Source organism: Nannospalax galili, unplaced genomic scaffold, assembly GCF_000622305.1.
Source record: "Nannospalax galili isolate Female #2095 unplaced genomic scaffold, S.galili_v1.0 scaffold275, whole genome shotgun sequence".
NCBI classification, from domain to species: domain Eukaryota; kingdom Metazoa; phylum Chordata; class Mammalia; order Rodentia; family Spalacidae; genus Nannospalax; species Nannospalax galili.
Genome location: NW_008335440.1, coordinates 872,515 through 884,747, shown reverse-complemented (window position 1 = coordinate 884,747; position 12,233 = coordinate 872,515). Strand labels below are relative to the sequence as shown.

At 47.4% G+C, this 12,233-nt stretch overlaps 1 long non-coding RNA gene and 5 other non-coding genes across 8 annotated transcripts in view; all 6 read right to left on the bottom strand.

Moving 5' to 3' along the window:
- Positions 1-402: 402 nt before the first annotated feature.
- Positions 403-468, bottom strand: LOC115069878. Its single transcript, XR_003849112.1, has one exon. It is a non-coding gene; the product is annotated as a small nucleolar RNA SNORD109A (small nucleolar RNA).
- A 413-nt stretch (positions 469-881) lies between these two features.
- Positions 882-12,233, bottom strand: part of LOC103731783 — a 25,115-nt gene continuing 13,763 nt past the window's right edge. Inside the window, exons 4-6 of one of the 3 annotated variants that reach the window (XR_607171.1) lie at positions 8,127-8,166; positions 1,812-1,851; positions 882-918 (exon numbers count right to left, since the gene is read on the bottom strand). This is a non-coding gene — a long non-coding RNA (uncharacterized LOC103731783). Of the gene's footprint in view, positions 919-1,811; positions 1,852-5,985; positions 6,061-8,126; positions 8,167-12,233 lie in introns of those variants that run through there. The other 2 variants (XR_607170.1, XR_607172.1) reach the window with 2 other exon arrangements.
- On the bottom strand, positions 2,563-2,629 carry LOC115069876. Its single transcript, XR_003849110.1, has one exon. It is a non-coding gene; the product is annotated as a small nucleolar RNA SNORD109A (small nucleolar RNA).
- On the bottom strand, positions 4,616-4,682 carry LOC115069875. Its single transcript, XR_003849109.1, has one exon. It is a non-coding gene; the product is annotated as a small nucleolar RNA SNORD109A (small nucleolar RNA).
- LOC115069880 lies at positions 6,745-6,811 on the bottom strand. Its single transcript, XR_003849114.1, has one exon. It is a non-coding gene; the product is annotated as a small nucleolar RNA SNORD109A (small nucleolar RNA).
- On the bottom strand, positions 8,880-8,946 carry LOC115069877. The gene has a single exon (XR_003849111.1). It is a non-coding gene; the product is annotated as a small nucleolar RNA SNORD109A (small nucleolar RNA).

Here is a 12,233-nt window from a genome sequence, read left to right as displayed (position 1 = left end):
AGAAACAAAGACATGAATGAAGTAACAACCCTACCCTGAATCTAAGTTCCCATTGTATGACTGGAATTTGGATCCCCTTCTAAAGTAAGGGCTTCCTTGTCTCGCAGGAAGAAAGAGACCTTAAGTACAATCACTTGTATGGGAACCTGTCTTTACGAGCTCTTCCCAAGCTCCTCAATGCTGTCTCAAGAACACCCAGAGCCTCTCCACATTTCCAGAGCTGAGTGGAAAAGGAGAGAAAGGAAGGACAGTATTCTTGGTCCGGGAACATAGATCGATACCGAGTCCTCGTGGCCCTGTAAATGGAAGCCTGTACAATGTGTGTACAAACTGCCCGGCCGGAGAACCCAGGCAATGCCCGGCTGTGAAAATCATAGTCGTCTCCACAGAGGCTACACGTCTGGACTCAGATTGCCATTTGTTATGAGACCCTCAGCGTCCTCAGGTAGTTGTTCTCATCATCGATCCAGAGAAGCACTCTCTCCACAAGTAAGCCATTCCACAGCCAGGCTGTTTCTGGGAGCCCCTGTCTACTCGATTCGGGCGAAGAAGAGAAATGCACAGGAGACAATGTAATTACACTGCCAGTGCAGAAGTGCCACATGCGCAGTGAGGAGAAGCCTGACATGTGTTTGTCTAGAAATAGCAGAACGATATGAGCCGTCAGATGAGAATTTTGGGAAGAGAATACCCTTTCAGTACAGAAGCATTTGAGTGGCACGAATATGGCTCTGGACACTGTCAGGCAAATATGGTCTGAGAAGCGCTTACCCCTTCAAGCCCATACCTGGTAAGCTCGAGGCTTGCAGTAGCTCCTTCCTGAACAGAGAAAGGCTGCCACACATGACTGCATCACACGAGCATTCATGAAGGAGTTCAAAATCACACGAGTATTCATGAAGGAGTTCAAAACTCCACCTGAGAGAATACGTGCATGGCTAAGCTGGCATAGGATGTTTTGGGCGTGTATATCACACTTGGGGGGCATGATTTCAGGTTTCACATGAATTTTGGACTTTTAAGTCCCTAAGATAATACCGAGAAATGCTCTGTGTTCGCAGCCTTCGTTTTTCGGCCCTCTCATGCAATGATGGCGACCTGGGCCAAAACCATTTCCTCGGGCCAGTGAAGCCTGCAAAGCTCTCCCTGTGAAGGCAAGCTTCACCGGGGCAGAACCTAATGACCTTGGAGTACTCAGCATGGGATTTCCGAGACAGAACGTTGGACTCGGAGATATATCTCAAAGGATGTCACTCTCTCTCCCAAAGTGGGTAGAAGAGGTCCTGGTGAAGCCTAGAAGACAATCAAAATTGAGGACTCCACCAGCCCTCCTGCCTGTACCACTTCCTTTCTGTGCACCCATGAACTCTGCTCCTGGACCTGGAATAATCCAAGGCAAAGTTCAATTCCTATTCCTTTTTCCTGGACAAAGGATGTACCTGCAGTCATTGCTTTGATGCCATGTACACTGATGCTGCCCAGGGAACTGCCGAGAAAACCTGGAATGTCAGGTGCTAACTGCCTCTACCAGAGCATCCAGTTTCTCTCCCTGACACAGAACTCAGCGCTGGGTAGATTGTCCCTTCAAATGATCGACTGAGGTCACTTCCCAAAAGGAAGTTTCCAAAAAGCAGGAGCCCGAAATGGGGGAAGACAAGATAAATGACTAATGTATCCCGGAGAGAAGCAACCAAGAACCCTGAAAGTTGAAAGCCTCCTGACAGGCCCTCTCATAAACAATACCAAGATGTTCTTACCTGACAAAAGCCAGAAAACAGAAAGAATATTAAAAAGATATAGGAGCCTCTTACCTTTTCTTTCCAGGCATTTCACGAGTTTCTTGCTTCTTTCCTGCAGGCACAAAGATAGAGAAGACCTCAGCTGCAGGTCAAAGAGGGCATCTTTTCTCAACGGTGGGGGTGCTCACAAATTCCCCATGGCCCCGGGGTCATTGATGCCAAATAGAATCGGTAGACGGGAGAGGACTGGACTGTGAGAGTCATGAATCCCCACTCATTGAACCCATTTGGAAAGCTTGCTGGGGATGCTGAGCCTCCTGGCGTGCTTACATCCATCTGGTCCAACCCACAGCAAGTCATACTACACAGGATTTCCTGATACCACATTACTCACAAAATAGTATTTCCACAAGACAGGGTCGGAGAAACAAAGACATGAATGAAGTAACAACCCTACCCTGAATCTAAGTTTCCACTGTATGACTGGAATTTGGATCCCTCCTATAGGAAGGGCTTCCTCATCTGGCAGGAAGAAAGAGGCCTTAAGTACAATCTCTTGTATGGGAACCTGTCCTCACGAGCTCTTTCCAAGCTCCTCAATGCTGTCTCAAGAACACCCAGAGCCTCTCCACATTTCCAGAGCTGAGTGCAAAGGAGAGAAAGGAAGGCCAGCAATCTCGGTCTGTGAAAATAGGATTGATGCCAATGGCTCACTGCCCTGTATGCGGAAGCCTGAACAATGAGTGTACAAACTGCCAGCAGGAGAACCCAGGCAATGCCAGGCTCTGAAAATCGTAGTCATCTCCACAGAGGCTACACGTCTGGACCTCAGATTGCCATTTGTTATGAGACCCTCAGCGTCCTCAGGTAGTTGTTCTCATCATTGATCCAGAGAAGCACTCTCTGCACAAGTAAGCCATTCCAAAGCCAAGCTGTTTCTGGGAGACCCTGTCTACTCGATTTGGGCAGAAAACAGAAATGCACAGAAGACAATGTAATTACACTGCCAGTGTAGAAGTGCCACACACGCAATGTGGAGAAGCCTGATATGTGTTGGTGTAGAAACAGCAGAATGACAGGAGCCATCCAATGAGAATCTTGGGAAGAGAACACCTTATCAGCAGAGAAGAGATCGTGTGGCATGAATATGGCCCTTGACGCTGTCACGCAAAATTGGACTGAGAAGTTCTTACCCATTCCCACCCATCCCTGGTAAGTTCTAGTTTCTCCTTAGCTCCTTCCTCAGTCCTGAAGGGCTGCAACTCATGACTTCAACACACGGGTATTTATGAAGTAGGTTCAAACTACACCTGAGAGAACACTTGCATGACTATGCCGGTATAGGATAATTGGTTCGTGCATATCACACTTGGGAGTCATGATTTCAGGTTTCACACGAATTTCAGAATTTTCAGTGCGTAAGATAATACTGAGAAATGCTATCTGTTCAGGGGGCTTCACTGGTCCTCCCATGCTTCCAGCTTCACTGGGGTAGAACCTAGTGACGTTGGAGTACTCAGCATGGGAATTCGGAGACAGAACGTGGGACTCAGAGGCATATCTCAGAGGACGTCACTCTCCCTCCAAAAGTGGGTAGAAAGGGTCCTGGTGAAGCCTAGAAGACAATTTAAATTAATGACCCCACCAGCCCTGCTGCCTGTACCACTTCCTTTCTGGGCACCTGTGCACTCTGCTCCTGGACCTGGAATACTCCACGGTAAAGTTCAATTCCTATTCCTTTTTCCTGGACAAAGGATGTACCTGCAGTCATTCTTTGATGCCATGTACACTGATGCTGCCACGGAACTGCCCAGAAAACCTAGAATGTCAGGTGTTAACTGCCTCTACCAGAGCATCCAGTTCCTCTCCCTGACACAGAATTCAGGGCTGGGTAGATTGTCCCTTCAAATGATCAAATGAGGTCAGTTCCCAAAGGGAAGTTTCCAAAAAGCAGGAGACCGAAATGTGCGAAGACAAGATAAATGACCAATGTGTCCAGGAGAGAAGCACCCAAGAACTCTGGAAGCTGAAAGCCTCCTGACAGGCCCTCTCGTAAACAAAACCAAGATGTTCTGACCTGACAAAAGCCAGAATACAGAAAGAATATTAAAAGCACATAGGAGCCGCTTACTTTTTCTTTCCAGGCATTTCACGAGTTTCTTCCTTCTTTCCTGCAGCCACAAGGACAGAGAAGAACTCAGCTGTAGGTCAAAGAGGGCATCTTTTCTCAATGGCGGGGATGCTCACAAATTCCCCATGGCCCCAGGGTCATTGATTCCCAATGGAATCGGTACATGGGCGAGGGCCTGACTGTGAGAGTCATGAATCCCCACTCATTGAACCCATCTGGAAAGCTTTACTGTGGATGCTGAGCCTCCTGTTATGCTTACCTCCATTTGCCCCAACCCACAGGAAGTCATACTACACACGTTTTCCTGATACCACATTCCTCACAAAATCGTCTTTCCACAAGACAGAGTGGGAGAAACAAAGACATGAAGGAAGTAACAACCCTACTGTGATTCTAAGTTCCCCCTGTACAACTGGAATTTGGATCCCCTCTTATAAGAAGGGCTGCCTCGTCTGGCAGGAAGAAAGAGACCTTAAGTACAATCTCTTGTATGGGAACCTGTCCTTACGAGCTCTTTCCAAGCTCCTCAATGATGTCTCAAGAACAACCAGAGCCCCTTCACATTTCCAGAGCTGAGTGACAAAGGAGAGATACGAAGGCCAGCATTCTCGGTCCGTGAACATAGGATTGACGCCAAGGCCTCATGGCCCTGTAAGCGGAAGCCTGCACAATGTGTGTACAAACTGCCAGCCAGGCAATGCCAGGCTGTGAAAATCTTAGTCGCCTCTACAGAGGCTACACGTCTGGACCTCAGATTGCCATTTGTTATGAGACCCTCAGCGTCCTCAGTTAGTTGTTCTCATCATCGATCCAGAGAAGCACTCTCTCCACAAGTAAGCCATTCCACAGCCAGGCTGTTTCTGGGAGACCCTGTCTACTCGATTTGGGCAGAAGAACAGAAATGCACAGGAGACAATGTAATTACACTGCCAGTGCAGAAGTGCCACACGTGCAATATGGAGAAGCCTGATATGTGTTGGTCTAGAAACAGCAGAATGACAGGAGCCATCCAATGAGATTCTTGGGAAGAGAATACCGTGTCAGCAGAATAGAGGTCATGTGGCATGAATATGGCCCTGGGTGCTGTCGCGCAAACTTGGACTGAGAAGCTCTTACCCCTTCCCACCCATCCCTTTTAAGCTCTAGGTTCTCCTTATCTCCATCCTCACCCTGAAGGGTGGTAACACATGATTTCAACAAACGGGTATTCATGAAGTAGGTTAAAACTCCACCTGAGAGAACACTTGCATGTCTATGCCAGTATAGGATGATTGGGGCATGCATATCACACATGGGAGTCATGATTTCAGGTTTCACACAAATTTCTGACTTTTCAGCATGTAAGATAATACCAGCAAATGCTATCTGTTCAGGGGGCATCACTGGTCCTCTCTGTCATCCCATGATGTATAACCAGGCCAAAACCATTTCCTGTGGCCAGTGAAGCCTGCAAAGCTCTCCCTGTGGAGTCCAGCTTCACTGGTGCAGAACCTAGTGACCTTGCAGTACTCAGTATGGGAATTCCGAGACAGAACATGGGACTCAGGGCATATCTCAAAGGATGTCATTCTCCAAATGTGGGTAGAACAGGTCCTGTTGAAGCCTAGAAGACAATCTAAATTGATGACCCCACCAGCCCTGCTGCCTGTACCACTTCCTTTTCATGCACCCGTGAACTCTGCTCTTGGATCTGGAATACTCCAAGGCGAAGTTCAATTCCTATTCCTTTTTCCTGGACAAAGGATGTGTCTGCAGTCATTGCTTTGATGCCATGTACACTGATGCTGCACAGGTACCTTCCAAGAAAACCTAGAATGTCAGGTGCTAACTGCCTCTACCAGAGCATCCAGTTTCTCTCCCTGACACAGAATTCAGGGCTGGGTAGATTGTCCCTTCAAATGATTGACTGAGGTCACTTCCCGAAGGGAAGTTTCCAAAAAGCAGGAGACCGAAATGGGGGAAGACAAGATAAAGGACCAATGTGTCCCGGGGAGAAGCAACCAAGAACCCTGGAATCTTAAAGCCTCCTGACAGGCCCTCTCATAAACAATACCAAGATGTTCTGACCTGACAAAGCCAGAATACAGAAAGAATATTAAAAGGATATAGGAGCCTCTTACCTTTTCTTTCCAGGCATTTCACGAGATTCTTGCTTCTTTCCTGCAGCCACAAAGACAGAGAAGACCTCAGCTGTAGGTCAAAGAGGGAATCTTTTCTCAATGGCGGGGATGCTCACAAATTCCCCATGGCACCAGGGTCTTTGATTTCAAATGGAATCTGTGATGGGTGAGGGCTGGACTGTGAGAGTCATGAATCAACACTCATTGAACCCATATGGAAAGCTTCACTGGGGATGCTGAGCCTCCTGGCATGCTTACCTCCATCTGGCCCTGCTGATAGCAGGTCAAAATACACAAGTATTCCTGATACCACATTCGTCACAAAATCGTCTTTCCACAAGACAGAGTGGGAGAAACAAAGACATGAATGAAGTAACAACACTACCCTGAATCTAAGTTTCCCCTGTATGAGTGGAAATTGGATACCCTCCCATGGGAAGGACTTCCTCGTCTGGCAGGAAGAAAGAGACCTTAAGTACAATCTCTTGTATGGGAACCTGTTCTTACGCGCTCTTCCCAATCTCCTCAATGCTGTCTCAAGAACTCCCAGAGCCTCTCCACATATCCAGGGCTGAGTGGCAAAGGAGAGAAAGGAAGGCCAGCATTCTTGGTCCGTGAACATAGGATTGATGCCAAGGCCTCGTGGCCCTGTAAGTAGAAGCCTGAACAATGTGTGTACAAACTGCCCGGCAGGAGAACCCAGGCAATGCCAGGCTGTGAGAATCTTAGTCGTCTCCACAGAGGCTACACGTCTGGACCTCAGATTGCCATTTGTTATGAGACCCTCAGTGTCCTCAGTTAGTTGTTCCCATCATCAATCCAGAGAAGCACTCTCTCCACAAGTAAGCCATTCCACAGCCAGGCTGTTTCTGGAAGACCCTGTCTACTCGATTCAGGCAGAAGAACAGAAATGCACAGGAGACAATGTAATTACACTGCCAGTGCAGAAGTGCCACACGCCCAATGTGGAGAAGCCTGATATGTGTTGGTCTAGAAACAGCAGAATGACAGGAGCCATCCAATGAGAATCTTGGGAAGAGAACATCCTGTCAGCACAGGAGAGGTCGTGTGGCATGGATATGGCCCTTGGCACTGTTGCGCAAATTTGAACTGAGAAGATCTTACCCCTTCCCACCCATCCCTGGTGAGCTCTAGGTTCTCCTTAGCTCCATCCTCACCCCTGTAGGGTGGTAACACATGACTTCAACACACGGGTATTCATAAAGTAGTTTAAAACTCCATCTGAGAGAACACTTGCATGAGTATGCCAGTATAGGATGATTGGGGCGTGCATATCACACGTGGGAGTCATGATTATAGGTTTCACACGAATTTCTGACTTTTCAGCATATAAGACAATACCAGAAAATGCTATCTGTTCAGGGGGCATCAGTGGTACTCCCTGTCATCCCATGATGTACACCCGGGCCAAAACCATTTCCTGGGGCCAGTGAAGCCTGTAAAGCTCTCCCTCTGGAGTCCAGCTTCACTGGCGCAGAACCTAGGGACCTTGGAGTACTCAGCATGGGAATTCCGAGACAGAACATGGGACTCAGAGGCATATCTCAAAGGACGTCACTCTCCCTCTGAATGTGGGTAGAAGAGGTCCTGGTGAAGCCTAGAAGACAATCTAAATTGATGACCCCACCAGCCCTGCTTCCTGTACCACTTCTTTGCTGTGCACCTGTGTACTCTGCTCCTGGACCTGGAATACTCCAAGGCAGAGTTCAATTCCTATTCCTTTTTCCTGGATAAAGGATGTACCTGCAGCCATTTCTTTGATGCCATTTACACTGATGCTGCCCAGGGACCTGCCTAGAAAATGTAGAATGTCAGGCGCTTGCTGCCTCTTTCAGAGCAACCAGTTACTCTCACTGACACAGAATTCAGGGCTGGGTAGATTGTCCCTTCAATTTATTGACAGAGGTCACTTCTCGAAGGGAAGTTTCCAAAATGTAGGAGATCAAAATTGGGGAAGACAAGATAAATGACCAACGTGTCCTGGAGAGAAGCACCCAAGAAGCCTGGAAGCTTAAAGCCTCCTGACAGGCCCTCTCATAAACTATCCCAAAATGTTCTGACCTGACAAAAGCCAGAATACAGAAAGTATATTAAAAGGGTATAGGAGCCGCTTACCTTTTCTTTCCAGGCATTTCACGAGTCTCTTGCTTCTTTCCTGCAGTCACAAAGACAGAGAAGACCTCAGCTGTAGGTCAAAGAGGGCATCTTTTCTCAACGGCGGGGATGCTCACAAATACCCATGGCCCCGGGGTCATTGATTCCAAATGGAATCGGTAGATGGGCGAGGGCTGGACTGTGAGAGTCATGAATCCCCACTCATTGAACCCATCTGGAAAGCTTCACTGGGGATGCTGAGCCTCCTGGCGTGCTTACCTCCATCTGGCCCAACCCACAGCAAGTCATACTACACAGGTTTTCCTGATACCACATTCCTCACAAAATTGTCTTTCCACAAGACAGAGTGGGAGAAACAAAGACATGAATGAAGTAACAACCCTACCCTGAATCTAAGTTCCCCCTGTACGACTGGAATTTGGATCCCCTCCTATAGAAAGGGCTTCCTCGTGTGGCAGGAAGAAAGAGACCTTAAGTACAATCTCTTGTATGGGAACCTGTCCTTATGGGCTCTTCCCAAGGTCCTCAATGCTGTCTCAAGAACACCCAGAGCCTCTCCACATTTCCAGAGCTGAGTAGCAAAGGAGAGAAAGGGAGGCCAGCCTTCTCAGTCTGTGAACATTGGATTGATGCCGAGGTCTCGTGGCCCTGTAAACGGAAGCCTGAACAATGTGTTTACAAACTGCCTGGCAGGAGAACCCAGGCTATGCCAGGCTGTGAGAATCTTAGTCGTCTCCACAGAGGTACAGGTCTGGACCTCAGATTGCCATTTGTTATGAGACCCTCAGCATCCTCAGGTAGTTGTCCTCATCATCGATCCAGAGAAGCACTCTTTCCACAAGTAAGCCATTCCACAGCCAGGCTGTTTCTGGGAGACCCTGTCGACTCAATTCGGGCAACTCCATCCTCACCCCAGAAAGGCTGCCACACATCACTGCAACACACGAGTATTCATGAAGTAGGTTAAAACTCCACCTGAGAGAACACTTGCATGACTATGCCGGTCTAGGATGATTAGGGTGTGCATATCACACCTGGGAGTCATGATGTCAGGTTTCACACGAATTTTTGACTTTTCAGTGCGTAAGATAATACCAAGAAATGCTATCTGTTCAGGGGGCTTCACTGGTCCTCCCTGTCATCTTGTGATATAAACCCGGGCCAAAAGCCTTTCCTGGGGCTAATGAAGCCTGCATAGCTCTGTAGGAAACCAGGATGCCAGCCTATATGGTGAGGTGAGCCTAAGACTTATATGTCCAGGCTCCATTCTCTGCTAAAAGGTAGGGGCACTGAGAAAAGTGTCTCTGATAATCCCTGCCTTGCAGAACACTGTTGGGTTGTCAGGAGTAGGCGGCCTGGTCATAAAAGTGCAGGCTCCCTGCTGTGTGGGAAAGCGTCTTGGTCAACAACCCTTAGCTCATCTCCTTGTCCTAAACAAATAACTCAGCTATCCCTGGCTAAGAGATTAGGCCAGGTCAAAGGTTTGCTCCTGAGCTAAAAGCTGAAAGTTTACCATGCTTTTAAGAAAGAAAAGATTGTGGCCAATAAATTACTGGATGGGCATTGATAACCTTGAGTAAAAGTTTAAGAATCATGGCACCAACTAACAGACTAAATGTCCTGTTTCTTTGTACCTTAAATCTTTATATGTAACTGTCATATCCACATGACTGCTAGTTCCTTGGGATGTATAAAAACCATCTAAATTCTAAAATAAATCATCCTGTTGGGAAGACACAGGTGCCAGAGTTTGACTCTGTCGCTGATCAGGCTCTCTGCCCCGAAGCCAGCAGGCCCCCGGCTAAGCAAAGCAAACCTGAGTCCCCACAATTGGTGCCTGAACAGGGACCTTCTCGGACCTCTGCTTCGCTGCATACAGAGCAATTCTCCCCCCTTAGGCTGATCGGATCCCCTTGTCACGCTGGTTCATAGGTAAGGGGCAATTGTAAATATGGGTAATTATCTCTCTCCAGACCGGTCTCACTTCCAATCTATTCTTAAATGCATGCTAAAGTCTAGAGGAATTAAATGTACAGAAACGCAGATTAAGGCCTTTTTAGATATTACTATAGAATGTAATCCTTGGTTTCCTGCTATGGGAACTATTGACTTGGAATCTTGGAAAAGAGTAGGAGACAATGTACAGAATTATCAAAAGCAGGGAAAGACTGTTCCTGTCTTCTATTTCCCTCTCTGGTCTGCTCTTTGCCAGTGTCTCCAAATAGAAGAGGAACCCCTTTCCTCTGTGGCCCAGCCACCTCCACCTCTGCTCCCTCCCCCTGCCAGTCCTCCCTCCACAACAGCCCAACAGCAGGAACCTTCTCAGGCTGCTACTCAGCTGCTGGCACCTCCTCTGAGTGCTGTGAAGCTGCCTGTGCCCCCTCCTGCTGTGGCACAGCCTCTGGGAATGCAACCACTCGACTCTAATTCTATTAGAGAGGGGGAGGTGGCCTCCACTTTAGGATCTCTCCCTATGTCCCCTTGTCCCTCAGCATTCCCCATGTCATATGTTTCTTATACTTTTTTTTTCTGCTTCTGACCCTGAATCTCTCCTTCCCATGTTTCAAAATCTGCTCACAGGAGACACTTTCTCTAGAGAACCTCTGGCTCCCTTGCCATATCCATCCCCTCAGTTCTTTCCAGTTCACATCCCAGCTGGCCGTGCGGTAGCTGACAACCCTGAACTTAGAATGCATAGTCCTTTTGGCTTTGAAACGCTAAAAGCAATGAGCAAGGATGTGATGGAAAATGGTATGCATGGCCCCTTTACCATGGCCATCTTTGATCAGCTTATTCGATAATTAGTCACTGCTTGGGACTTCAAACACCTTGCCCAGGCTGCCTTGTCCCCGGGACAATGGCTTCTTTTTAAGTCTAAATACTATGATGAATGTACTGCGAAAGCAGCAAGAAATGCTCAAGCTAATGTTGATGTGACAGCTGACATGCTTAAGGGTGAAGGTCAATATGCTGATGCTGAGGCACAAAAGGTTTTACCAGCTCAATATTTTGATCAGGTGCGCCTCTGCACCTTGAGAGCCTGGAGATCCACACTGGATAGTGAGACAGCGAGGGCTAGCTTACTGAATTTGGAAAACTTAAATATGTCCACTGTACAGTAGATACTTATTCCTTGGCTTTAAATGCCACAGCTCATACAGGAGAAAAATCAAAAGATGTAATTAAACATCTTATTCAAACATTTTCAATTTTAGGAATACCTCCAGCAACCCAGGACAATAATGGGCCCTCCTATACTAGTAAAATTTTTCAACTATTCTGTGAAGCTTGGGGTGTTTCACATACCACTGGCATTCCTTACAACACCACAGGACAAACAATAATAGAGAGACAACATAAATACCAGGAAATCACCTATACCTGGGATAACAGTACAGAATCCTCATTTCTTATTACACAGGTCTCTACTAACTTTAAATTTTTTCGCACTAAATGATCAAGGAATTTCTCCAATGGCCAAGCACTGGCAGGGACTGACTGTCCCACAGCCTCTGCCACAAGTACTTTGGAAGGACCCTGAGTCAGGACTGTGGAGCAAAACTCCAGCACCTCTACTAACAATGGGACGAGAATATGCTTGTGTCTTTCCAGAAAATGAATCCTCCCCTTGATGGGTGCCACTCAGATATGTCAGACCACTCAACCGTAGCCCCCACAGCAAAGATGGTTGCACTGACCCTGGGGAAGTGGAAAAGGAGACCCGGCCAGAAGAAGATGCAGCCTCCTGTGACCTGGGGAATGATTAAGAACCTGATGAACGATGCCCAGGAGTTGGGACAACGCCAGGGCCAAGATATCTCTAAACCTGAAGTTCTTCTTGTCTGTGTTCTAACTATACTGACTGTGAATAGCATCAAAATTGAGATGTATGTCATCAATACTAATGTTAATGGTGTACCTATTTTAGGATAAATATTAGTACTCGAGTGTATTACACAAAACTGTGCATGGCCACCTGGACCCATCATATGGGAAAAGGATGGACAGAGGATATACAGCCAAATGGTTGGAGGATTTTTAGGTTGGACTCTTAGGAGGTCCCCACCAATTTACATGAGTGAGGTTATGTAACCCCTGAGCTTCACT